The following is a 13,500-nucleotide window of genomic DNA, read 5'->3' as shown; positions in this document are numbered from 1 at the left end:
CCTGAGCCGAAGGCAGCGGCTTAACCCACTGAGCCACCCAGGTGAAGTTATTATGTTTTACCTCTCACTTGTGAAGGTCTTCCCTCATCCCTCATTTCCCTTTCAGTCTTCAATCCACTGATAATTCTCATCCCAGCTCAGTTCTTCCATTCTTGGGAAACCCTGCCTGGCTACTCCAGCTTATGTGTCTGAATACTCACTGGCATTTAAGAATTCAGTGAGGCTGATGATGACAAATATTTCCTGAGGTCTTACAATGTGCCAGGACTGCAGTTTATCATTATTATGTCACTTAGTTCTCACAATGCCATGTAGATACTACCATTATTCACATTTTTGCAAATGAAGATTAGAAGGAGTAGTGGATGTCTGCGACATTTGCTGTATAGAGGTGAGTTCTGCAGTCAAACCCAGGGAGTTTCCACTATACATAACTTAATTCCATGTTGCTGTATAGTTACTATTTTCTCATGTCTTATTTTTACTTGCCAAACTGGATTGTAAGGTCCTTTAAGCCAAAAGACTGACCAACTTTGTATTCCTTTCCTTTCTTCCCCTTCCTCCCACTTTTCCTTCCTTCCTTCCTTCTTTCCTTCCTTCCATTTATCCATTTGTTTTAGAGGGAGAGAGAGACTGTGGAGGGGGGAGGGGTAGAGGGAGAGGGAGAGAAAGAGAGAAACCCAAGCAGACTCCATGCTTAGCACAGAGCTCAACACAGAGCTCCATCTCAGGATACTGGGATCCTGATCCTGAGATCATCACCTGGGCTGAAACCAAGAATTTGACACTTAGCCAATTAGACCACCCAGGCACTTCACCCTATATTTCTTTAGTACACTACTTAAGATTTTCATGATTGCCAAGTGGACTTAAGTATAATAGTTGCTGATTGTTACAGTGGTCTAAGACAGTTTCCACTTTCACAGTCCCAGAGAGATGACTATCATGTCTTGTTTATTGTTTCCCTTTTATTCTTTCTTCACAGTCTCTTGAGTTTCTTCACTAACAGAGATGAGTTGTTTGGTTCACCCAAACCCAACATAAGGCAGCACTTTTTCTCAGTGACTTAATGGCTAGGCTAGATAATGTTTGTTCCTTTATCCATTTCTCATAGAAACTTGTGCTTAAGACAGATTTGGTCTGCCATGAGATTGATCTTTGCTAGTCCATTCATTGTGCAATCAATTGTAGAATATTTGGGCCCATTCAAAACAATAGAGAGGGAAATAGGTAGGAGAACTGAGATTAGTTGGCCATAGCAGGTTCCATCCTACCCAGAAGTGGCCATTGGCTCCTTCCTCTGCACCATTACTGAGCCACTGCAAAATCCTTGAAGGATACTGTGTGAGGTTTTATCCCTGACTGTCCTGGATCTAGAATCCAATACAAATATCAGCAAAGCAAGGTAATAGGTAGCAATCTTTTAAGAGTTCAAAGAAGGCAGAGGATACTCAGTGTGGATTAAGGATGATGAGGGATAGCTTCTCAGAGGAAGGTATAATTGAATTGGGAATTAAAGACTGTGCAAGAATTCTGACGAGAAGAAAAGATGGAAAAGTTTTGTGGACTAGAACAGTATAAAAGTGGTAACACCAAAGCCGTCCTCAGAAGCTATGAGAATATTTGGCTGGAGGAAGGACCTCTTGGAATACTGGAAAAGAAATTACCTCTGCTAGAGATCTACATGTCTGAGAAAAAGCCTAAGAAATTTTGCAAATGGAAATTACGGAAGTTTTTGAGCATGAAGGTTAGGTGATAAGGGTGTTTCATGAAAATTTATCTAATTGTGGCTTGCAAATTCAACTTGAGTGGAAAGGAACTGGAAGCAGGCCAGCCAACTTAGAGGCAACTTCAGATGCTTAGGGGCCTGATTACCTCAGAGCCCCCACACGTTATAATGAAACCAGGTAGAATCTTATGACTCAAAGAAATGAGAATTTTTGATCCAAATCTTTTCCTAGTAAATGAAAAGAGGGCTTTTTATGGGGGAGGTCTGTTAAACATGGAGATCCTCCAGCCAGATTCCTCTGCAAGGAAGAACTTGGTGGTTAGCTCTGGGGAATAGGTTATGAGGTAACCTGCAGTTCTCAGCCTGGTTAGGATCTGTCTCAGTGGCTGTGAGTGACTCAGGGATTATTTTGTAGTCACTAAGCAAGGCAGGGTATACAGTCTGGCCACTTCTGCATGATGCTAGACATCTTGATGAACAATAATTGCCCTAGGGCTCCCGGATGAATGAGTTGCTGCTTTGTGGGAACTGTATTGAAGTTCAGTTTTTCCCTTTACTCAAATTTTCTTTCAAATACCAATGACTAAAAACAATGGGTATTTAGTTTCTCATATAACACATGTCCAGACTAGGTATTCTGGGGTGCTTTGTTTTTGCTTTGTTTATGTTTTGGGACCCAGGATCTTGTTCAACAAACTTACAGCACCATATACCTCTTCACTTAATTACTCTCTTTGCTGTATACATCAGGCTTATGGCCATGGCAGAGGGAAAAAGAATTCTGGAAGATCTCACATTTAAATGCTTTAGCCTTGAAATAGTATGTGTGACTTCAAACTTAACCAGCTGGAAGCAGTCATGTAGATTCACCCAAACTGCCTTGAAGTCTAGGAAGTGCAGTCTTATCATGCTCTTAGAAGAAAAGGGATCTAAAAATATATTTTTAAAAGTTTTTATTTATTATTTGTCAGAGAGAGAATGTGAGCACAAGCAGGGGGTGTGGCAGGCTGAGGGAGAAATAGGCTCCCCTTTGAGGAGGGAGCCTGACATGGGTCTGGATCCCAGGACTCTGAGATCATGACTTGAGTAGAAGGCAGACACACAAATGACTGAGCCACCCACGCATCCCAGGACCTAGAAATATGTGTTCAAGTCCACAAATAATAAAAATCTTTTCATTTTTCTTTCCTTCTTGCTAATGACTTGCTTTTATTATTTTCCACTGAATTTAAAACCTGCTAGCATATCCACAGACACTACTGAGGGTTTTTAAGAATCTCCAGGGATTGAGGATAGAGAGACTTCTCCCTTCTTTCTAAAATAGGGTTTTGCGTGTGTGTGTGTGTGTGTGTGTGTGTGTGTGTGAGAGAGAGAGAGAGAGAGAGAGAGAGAGATTATTTATAATACAAAGTAGGGTAGGGTTAATGAAGACTATTTACTTATAGAATTAAATTAGGCATTTGCTTAGCAACACAAAATAGAGGGAGGGACAGGGTTGGGCAGGGAGGAAAAGATGTAATGGAAATCTCATTTTAGTGTTCATTATAATGTCACTCCTATGGCAAAATTACCTTGTATCCCTGACAAAGACCAAAGGTTTTACTCCTTGTTATCAGAAACTACTCCTCTCATTAACCATTCAGCTCCTCCACTTAGCCATTTATTCAGATGTATACATAAAATTAAAAATAAATAAAAGAATGAATCCATAAAGGCACACTAGCATAGGCAGGTAAGAGGATGGGATGGGAGAAGTGCTGGGAAAAAATTTGAAATATAATATTAAGCCCATATTTCACAAGGCACAGAAAAGAGATTTCTCATTAGCTCATCCTTCTCATTATCTTCCCAGAAGATCTTTCAATATTCACTTCCACAAAGACAGTTTTTAAAGGTTCAATTTTGTCTTGCTTAAATGTAAGTTCAGATATCTGGAGAAAAATGCATGTTTTCCGGAAATGTGTTCACCTTTACCTATAATGTTGACTCATGCTGGGGATTAGGAAAGTTTATTCTTAAAGAACCTGTGATTTAAACTCTGTAGACATCACAGAGGGTAAAACCATAAGGGAAAAAGGTCTGAATTATAATTAGAATGATCTAGGTTGGCGAAATGAAAGCAACTCTTAACTGAAAGGGTTATCGCACCCTGGAGTATTTTATGGTCAGTAACAACTACCATGTATAGTGAGCCTCTGCTTACCATATTCCTAACAGTGGGTTGAATATTTAGGTACATTATTTATAATCTCCACAGTGACCCCACGATGCAGATTAGATAGGCATTAGTATCCCAGTGTCCAAAAAAAAAAAAGAAAATTAAAATGAAAAAAAGCTCAGAAAGATTGAATAACTTGCTCAAGGCAACACAGGGAGAAGAAATAGCAGAAACAATCTGAAATCCCAGGTGTTGAAGAGCATCAACTATTTGTTGAAATAGGTAGAACTTACTCTTTTTAATAGTGATGATGGTAATGATTAAGATAGTGACAAAATAACAGTTACTGAGCACTTAACTACATGCAAGCCCCTTCCATAAGCACTATTGGTGTTCTAACTCATTTGATAATCAAAAAAATATTCTGATGAAGTGCTAATACACCATTTCATAGATGAAGAAATTGATGTGCAAATAAGAGAAGGTAGAAGAGGTAGTTGTTCAAAAGATAACTTGCCCCAGTGGTTGATTAATCTTTGCTTATGGTGGATATAGCATGAGGCAAATTTAGAGGATTATAGTTCTCAATACCCATCTGTCCTCTTCGTCATGTAGGGCTGATACCATATCCCCTTGTGAAAGGTGGTGGTGAAACATGTGAATTCTGGAGTCAGACTGATGGAGTTCTAATCAAAGCTGGAGAGGCTTGGGGCAAAGTCCCTATATTGGTTTTCTGGACTGCCATAACAAATCACCACAAACTGAGTGACTTAAAACAATAGAAATTTAAATAAATTTAAATAAATAACTAATCCATAAGGGCGCACTAGCTTAGGCAGGTAAGGAGATGGGATGGGAGGAATGCTAGGAAAAAAAAGAAAAAGAATATTTTTTGTGTATGTGTATAACTCAGGAAGCCAAAAGTCTGAAATCAAGGTGTCAAAGGACTGTGCTCTCTTTGAGGTGTCAGGGAAGCATGCACTGCAGGCCATTCTTCTGTGTTTTGTGGTTGCCAGTAATCCTTGATGTTCATTGGCATTCCTTGGCTTGTTGATCCATCACTCCAGTCTCTGTCTCTGTCTTCACTTGGCAGTCTCCTTGAGCATTTCTGTTTCCACGTTTTCCTCTTCAAATGAGAACAACAGCTATATTGGGTTTAATGTCCACTCAAATCACTTATAACCTCATCTTAACTTGATGATGTCTATGAAGACCCTATTACCGAATAAGGTGACATTCATAGGTTCCAGGCATTGTGAATTTTGAGGGATACACTATTCAACCCAGTAATGTCCTTAGAATTCTCCAAGTTTTATGGATAAAATGGGAATAAAAGTGACATCTATGTCGTAGAGTTGTCCCAAGACTTAATGTATGTAAAGAAAATTAAGAATAGAGCTCCACATAGAGCAAGTGTTATTTAAGAGTTAACTATTTTAATTACATGACTAACTTCCACTTGGCACTTGATAGGATCAAGAGTTATGTTGAGCGCAGTCTTGTTTAAAATAGGTATGTGCATTTTCCCCCAACTCTTGTATTTTTCTGTATATTAATAGAGCTGATGGCAAAAACTGGTGCTTACAGAGCTTGGTTTCATTGCAGCAAGGCAGGCTTTCATGCTGATCAATGCAACAGCAGAGTACGATCAATATACAAGTCATTCTTTATATAGTGACATAAAAATAGTGGATTTCATTCTATACCTGTTTGGAGGGAGAGTGTTCCTCTTTCCTTTTCTATGGTTTATTATCATCCCTGTTTCTTCCGTCACGTTCTAGACAGAGATGTGCAGGATATCAAAGGGAACTTTCACAGTGGTTTGAGCCTTAAAACTTAAGACATTCACAGAGCAAACAAATAAATTCAGGCAACAATTGCATCCACTGCTGTAAGTGCAGTGAGATTTCACTTAGGGGCTTGCCAGCCAGCCAGCCCTGAAACCATGGAAATAAGATTATCTGATAGTGTAGAGGTGTAGAGGTTTATATGGTTTAAAAATAAATCTTATCATCAGCTGTTGATTCTCTTAGTGTTTCTTAATAAGCCCAATGAATGGTACCACTCAGTTGAGTCAGTGTTTATTTTTAGTCATAGATTTAGAACTGGAGGGTTCCTTAGAGTAGCCAGGGCCACTCCTTCATCTTACCAGTGAGGAAATATTTACCCACTTTGGTTTATAATAGGCTGTGACATAGGCAATATTTCCTTTCTCCAGCTGACCCTCCACAATTCCATTCTGTTATTCAAGCTCCCAGTTGTAGCAGCTGGATATGCAGAAGGGATTTTCAAAGACAGAAGTTTTGTTCGACAGAAAGAGTAAGAGTCATGGAAAATGAAAATAAAAATGCTGCTTGTTAATTATTGTCAGAGAGAGCCAGGAGTTAAAGGAAGTCCAATTTAATGACACAGTGGAGTTTCAGAGCATTTCAGTATACCTAAACTTTGCTGAGTTGCAGTTCTTTTGGGTTCACATCAATTTAGATTTTCAAGTTTAGAAAAATGGTTGTGCAAGCTCTCATATTGCTCAAGTTGACTTTATTTTCAGTATTACTTTTGGCAGCACTTGCACAAATAATTTTAAAGATTAATTTTTCCTTGGCCATATATGAATTTTTATTGAGTGCATATTTCGATAGAATTCCCCTTAACTGTAGGTATGCTTGGTGAAGGTTGTGATCTACTCAGAAAATCCTCACTAGGAATTTGCATCTGTGCTAGGGTAAGTGAAGCATTCCGTGTAGACTCTGTCTTAAGAGTGATTATGGGACACCTAGGTGGCTCAGTGGGTTAAGTGTTCTACTTTTGGTTTTGGCTCGGGTCATGCTCTCAGGGTCATGGGATTGAGCCCTGCATCAGGCTGTGTGCTCAGCACAGAGCCTGCTTGAGATTTCCCTCTCTCTCTGCCTCTCCCCCTTCACTCACATGCTCTTTGTTTCTCTCTCTAAAAAAAAAAAAAAAAAAAAAAAAAATCTTTTAAAAAAAGAGTGTATTATGTGGTCATAATAAGTCATAAAGGCAGTAATAAAAAAATAATAGAGGATACCAAGAAAGAAAGTGTAGTTTACTCTTGAACGTATTTGAACTATGCAGGTCCACTTATACCCGGGTTTTTTTTTTTTTTTTTTTTTTTTAGCAAATATGGTACAGTCTATTACTGTATTTTTTCTTGTGTTTTTCTTAACATTTTCTGTAACATACTTTGTTATAAGAATACAGTATATAAAACATATAACATACAAAATATGTTACTTGTGTTATTGAGAAGGCTATTAGTAATTAAGTTTTGGGGGAGTCAAAAGTTATGTATAGATATTTGACTTTTTTTTTGGGGGGGTGCTTTCAGTGTTGCTAATATCTAAGTTGTTTAAGGGTCCACTGTACAATAAAATGCTGTATCTTATTTCCCTCCCAAAAGCAGATGCTGTTTGCTCTGGGATTAAAAAACTGGATAGAGTGATAAAAAGAATACCAGAGTTGCCATTTGTGTTAACTTCTGGGTTCTTGCTAGTTTTACCCTTGTCTGTCTTAGCATATCATGTTTTCACCTACAGAATGAGGTGGCCTGGGCTCAGAGAACTTTGTTTCTCCTTGCACTGAAATTCAGAGTCTTCATCATCCTGTGATAGAGAATGCCATTGCCCAAAGCACTTAGAGACACTTTGTGAGTCTGCATATGTAACTGAACCAAAAAATCTTGAAGTAAAAACACAGACAAGCAAGGCCCGTTACATGGAGGTGGCCTAGGTTGGTGAGTTGTTATGTTCCTCATTAAGGCGTGTTATAAGAAAGTGAACTGGGAATCAAGAGATCTGGATTTCTGTTTTTACCCTGTTGTTTGCGGGAAGAGTTTCTTATTTTCTTTAGATTTCCCTTTCCTTAACTGTAAAATGGGAATAGCAATACCTTCTCTACTCACCATTTAGGGACTTTATGATGAACCAGTGAAATTTGTAATTGAAAGTCATTTGTGAGTTATAGTGTTCTAAGCTGTGTCTTCTGCTGTAGAGATTCTGGATCATGAAGAACTCACCTGTCCTTTTAGGAGAGAACATCAAATCTCACTTTGTTCCCTCATATAAATCCAAGACACCCTAGCATTCTATACAGTATTGTACCCTGTAAAATATCTTAGGAAACATTTAAAATAATAAAAACATCAGGGACATATATATCATAGGTGCTCATGTCATTTCTTCTCATCTTTACATGAGTTCCATTCTCAATTCTATGCAGTCCCTAGAAAGAAATTGTGGACATTTCTTTCTCTTCTTATTCTTCATCATGAAGTATTCTGTGACTTCCTTCAGCAAATGCCCCACTCTGAAACCTGCTCTGTCTTAGGAATACTCTTTGTTTTTCCCATGTATTCAAGAGCATCACTAAGTTATTCAATTTTTAACCCTTCATTTAATAAAAATATTATTGAGGATTGCTATGTACTTGGTAGTCTTAATCTCAAAGTGTAGCTTTGAAGCTGACAAAATCCTGTTCCCATGGACCTCATAAATAATAAAATGTATCATTTGAAGTGCCTCCGCCCTATTGGACCTCCTGAGCCAGTTCTCCAAATTCATAGGGAAAACCCATTTTTTTCTCCTTCCTTAAATAACATTCCTTCTTAAATCCCTCTTCCTCCTGAATCAATGCAGATAATCTGCACAAGAAATAGTCTTCCTTTTGTTCTCTGGAAGAAACTTTCTTATAAAGACTCGTGAAATAGATATTTTTTAAGGTTGAATGGTTATCCTCGTGTAGAGACTTCCTTTGCATTTATTTTCTTTGGAAATTATAAATTCTGATGGCCCTATATATACACTTATCAGGATCAGGGGGAAAGCTGAGAAGCTGATTTCCCTCTTTTTACCGGATCAGGTTAATTTATCTTGTTACAGTTTATGCGCATGACTTCTCTCTCTGTAGACTGACCTTGACCAGGATCCTTTCTGGTGACCTTGTCCTGTCATTGCTGTTCAGGTGGCATTAACAAATCTCTGAAAGTCAAAAAGTGATGCCTCTGGTAGAGCCCCACCTCACAGCTGCAAACAAGATTAGAGCTACAACAGGCTTTGAAGAACAAAGTTGGGAGCCTAATGCAGTGTAATTGCTAATCATCATCAGTGTTGATTAGTCTATTGAAGGAGAGAGAATGAGTCAGCTTCTGTCACTTACTGCTATCCAACAGGTGAGAATACTGTGTGTTGGCAGGAACGCTATGGATTTCATGTGTCTGGATGGAGTGGAAGTGACTCAGAGCCCAAATTAAGGCAGCATAGCAGTCCAACATAGCAGCATTACCTCAGCTGGCTGGGTTTCCGAGCCAATACAGGATACACAGTGTCAACTGACATTTGGATGAATGTCTTTTGAGCCCCTCTGTCTCTTGTTTTCTTTTACTCTTTCATTCTCTCTCATTAGCTTTATTGAAACACAGTATACATGCCATTAAATTTGCCTATTTTAAGTATGCAATATAATGATTCTTAGGAAAGTTTACAGACTTATGTAGCCATCAAGTCAAACCAGTTGAGAACATTTTCATTATTCCCCAAAGATCCCTCATGTTTATTTGTAGTCAATACCCATTTCTATTTCTGGTCTCAAACAGTCACTAATCTTTCTATATCTGTATGTTTGTCTTTTCTAAACATTTCATATAAAGGGCTTCTCTGCATTTGGCTTCTTTCACTTAGCACAATGGTTTTGAGGGCTACCCATGATAGAGTGTGTGTCAGTAGCTTATTCTTTTTTTAATAAATGAAGAGTATTCCATGGTATGAATATATCACATTTTATTTATCTATTCACACACTGATAGACATTTGAATTGTTTCTACTTTTTGGCTATTAAAAATAATATTGCTTGGCCACGGTCACCAAACTGTGGAAAGAACCAAGATGTCCTTCAACAGACGAATGGATAAGGAAGATGTGGTCCATATACACTATGGAGTATTATGCCTCCATCAGAAAGGATGAATGCCCAACTTTTGTAGCAACAAGGATGGGACTGGATGAGATTATGCTGAGTGAAATAAGTCAAGCAGAGAGAGTCATTATCATATAGATTCACTCACTTGTGGAGCATAACAAATAACATGGAGGACGTGGGGAGATGGAGAGGAGAAGGGAGTTGAGGGAAATTGGAAGGGGAGGTGAACCAGGAGAGACTATGGACTCTGAAAAACAACCTGAGGGTCTTGAAGGGGCGGGGTGTGGGAGGTTAGGGGAACAAAGTGGTGGGTATTACGGAGGGCACGTATTGCATGGAGCACTGGGTGTGGTGCAAAAAACAATGAATACTGTTACACTGAAAACAAATAAAAAAATAATAATATTGCTATGAATATTTGAATACCTATTCCTGGCTTTCCATCCATCAGTTAAAGTCTCCCTTAGGTGGGATTACTTATGTGCTAGAAAATTTTTTCTTAGGTCTTTGCATTTAGAATTCTTCCAAATATATGTGTATATATGCATTATATACACACATATGAATCTACATAGGTACTTATACACTGCATAGACTTATATGTTTCTCCACTCGCTGATACTCATGAGTATCATTCTAGGGTACCCCTCGTTTTCCTAGTGGTGAAACAGAAAAATAAATACTCAAACTTCCGAGTGATGCTGAACCAATGAGGACGACTGGGTGGGAAGAGTCCAGGGAAGCAGTTTTCTGGGTCACACTATTTGCTCTTTGCTAAAGTGGCTCGTCTTATATGGAGGAAACTATAAGGAAGAGAGGACAGCAGGAAGAGGAGTCGGTCATTCCTCATGAGGATATGTAAAAGGAGGTAAAGGGAGAAAGTATGCAATATTAAGTGTATATACACTAATGGTTGGATAACCTGGTAATTGTTTTATATTCCTCATTATATTTAATCTTCATATCCACCCTAGGAAATACCTAGAATTACATCTATTCAATATGTGAGAAAATTAGGGCAATACAAGGTTAACTAGTATGTCCAAGGATATATTACTCCTAATAAAGATCAAATTTAAGCCTAAGTAATTGTGATTACATAACCCAAGTTTTGCATAGAAGCCCATAACTGTTTCTCCATACCATGATGGAAAAGAACAGAATTATATTCTGAAGTTCCCAGGCATTCTATAGTGTCCTTAACGATAGATTTGAATGTTATAAAATCAACTTTCTGGTTGCCTTTCCCCTCTGTAGCCAAGAAAAACACAAAATTCAGCTCCAAACTTGCACCGTGTTTTCTTTTTTTTTCTTTTTCTTTTTTTTTTTTTTTTTTAAAGATTTTATTTATTTATTTGAGAGAGAGACAGTGAGAAAGAGCATGAGCGAGGAGAAGGTCAGAGGGAGAAGCAGACTCCCCATGGAGCTGGGAGCCCGATGCGGGACTCGATCCCGGAACTCCGGGATCATGACCTGAGCCGAAGGCAGTCGTCCAACCAACTGAGCCACCCAGGCGTCCCTGCACCATGTTTTCTAAGCAAGATGTGGTACCTGGCCCAGAAGAGTGTGAGAATGCGCACATGTGTGTATGTGTAACGAAACCTATCAGATCAGGGGAAAAACTGGGAATATAAACTGGAGACTGATTTGCTGACCCCAGAAAACTACAAAATACTAGCTGATAAGGTGCCATCACGCCACTATAGAAATGAGTGGGGACCGAACGCTGACAAGACTTGTGTGGTCATCAGCAACTGTGCAAGCATAGATGGAAGGACATTAGAAGGGAGAACCCTCAGGGCATCTAACAAGCACTCACCTCCTTAAAAATGTCTCTAAATACTGTGAAGAGCTCCCTGGGGCATGTGAACTCAGAATCAAAATGAGGAGCTGGTTTTCAAATTAATGAGTCAGCAAAAATGAGCTGCAGTTCAGGTGGAGCTGGAATAGTTTGGGCTCCACGAACAACTTCTTCTTCTTTTTTTTTTTTTAAGATTTTATTTATTTATTTGACAGAAATCACAAGTAGGCAGAGAGGCAGGCCAAGTGAGAGGAGGGGAAACAGGCTCCCTGCTGAGCAGAGATCCGGATGTGAGGCTCGGTCCCAGGACCCTGGGATCATGACCCGATCCCAAGGCAGAGGCTTTAACCCCCTGAGCCACCCAGGCGCCCTCATGAACTTCTTTTTTAAAGCAGCTATAGTGAGATGTAATTAACACACCATATAATTCACTCATTTAGAGCGTACAGTTCCATGCTGTTTAATGTATTTACAGAGTTGTACGACCATTACTACAGTCCATTTTAGAACATTTTCATCATTCCAAAATGAAAACTCGTATCCCATTTCTAACTTACCATCACTAGGAAACAAATCCTCTACTTTCCGTCCCTTTAGATTTGCCTCTTCTGGATATTTCATATGAGTAAAATCATACAATATGTCATTCTTGTGACTGACTTCTTTCACTTAGCATGATTCCAAGATCCTTTCATATTGGAGCATATATAAATGTTTCATTTCTTTTATTGCTGAGCAATATTCTATTATATGACTATGGCGTATTTTATCTATTCATCAGTTTATGGGTATTTGGGTTGTTAGCACTTTGGGGCTATTATGAAGAATCTGCTATGGATATTCATGTGTGAAGTTTTGGGTGGACACATGTTTTCATTTATCTTGAATGTATCTGAAGGGTTGGATTGCCGAGTAATATGGTAATACTAAGTTTAAACTTCTGAGAAACTGCTAAACTGTTTTCCAAAGTAGTTGTACCATTTTACATTCCCACTATTAATATACAGCATCCCATTTTCTCCACATCCTCACAAAATGTGGTGATTTATCTTTTTTGCAGCCATTTTAGTGGGTCTGAAAGAGTATCTTGTGCTTTTGAAAAGTTGCAGTTTCCTGGTGGCTGGTAATATTTATGTGCTTATTGGTCATTTGTGTATCTTCCTTGGAGAAATGTCTAGGCAAGTCTGTTGTCTTTTCTTAATAGAATTATTTGTCTTGAGGCACCTGAGTGTCTCAGTCAGTTAAACGTCTGCTTTCAGCTCAGGTCAAGATCTCAGGCTCCTGGAATTGAGCCCCTCATCAAGCTCTCTGCTCAGGAGGAAGTCTGCTTTTCCCTCTCAATCTTCCTCTGTTCTCTCTCTCTCTCACACACACACAAATAAGTAAAGAAAATCTTTTTAGATGAAGAATTATTTGTCTTTTTATTATTAAGTCGTAGGAATTCTTTATACTCTTCTAGATGGAAGTTCCTTATCAAATACATCAGTGGCAAGTGTTTTTCTTCCATTCTGTGGGTTATCATTTTACTTTCTAGGTGCTATCTCGTAAAGCACAAAAGGTTTTAATGAAGTCCAATTCATCTTTTTTTTTTTTCTTTTGTTACTTATATGTTTGGTGTTACATCTAGCAAACAGTTATTCAATGCATGGTTATTAGCCCTTCTATTTTCTCATAAATGTTTCATAGTAGTAGCTCTTACATTAAGCCTGTGACCCATCTAAGTTAATTTTTGATTATATTATGAGGTAGGGGATCCAGATTTCCAAATTTGTTCTTTTGTATATAGAAATCCCATTGAACCAGTACCATTTGTTGAAGAGTCTCTACTTTCTTCATTGAACTGCCTTAGCATTCTTATTAAAAATCAGCTTGTCATGAAT

The sequence above is a fragment of the Mustela erminea genome, chromosome 13 (assembly GCF_009829155.1).
Source record: "Mustela erminea isolate mMusErm1 chromosome 13, mMusErm1.Pri, whole genome shotgun sequence".
NCBI classification, from domain to species: domain Eukaryota; kingdom Metazoa; phylum Chordata; class Mammalia; order Carnivora; family Mustelidae; genus Mustela; species Mustela erminea.
This window is presented reverse-complemented; position numbering follows the sequence as displayed.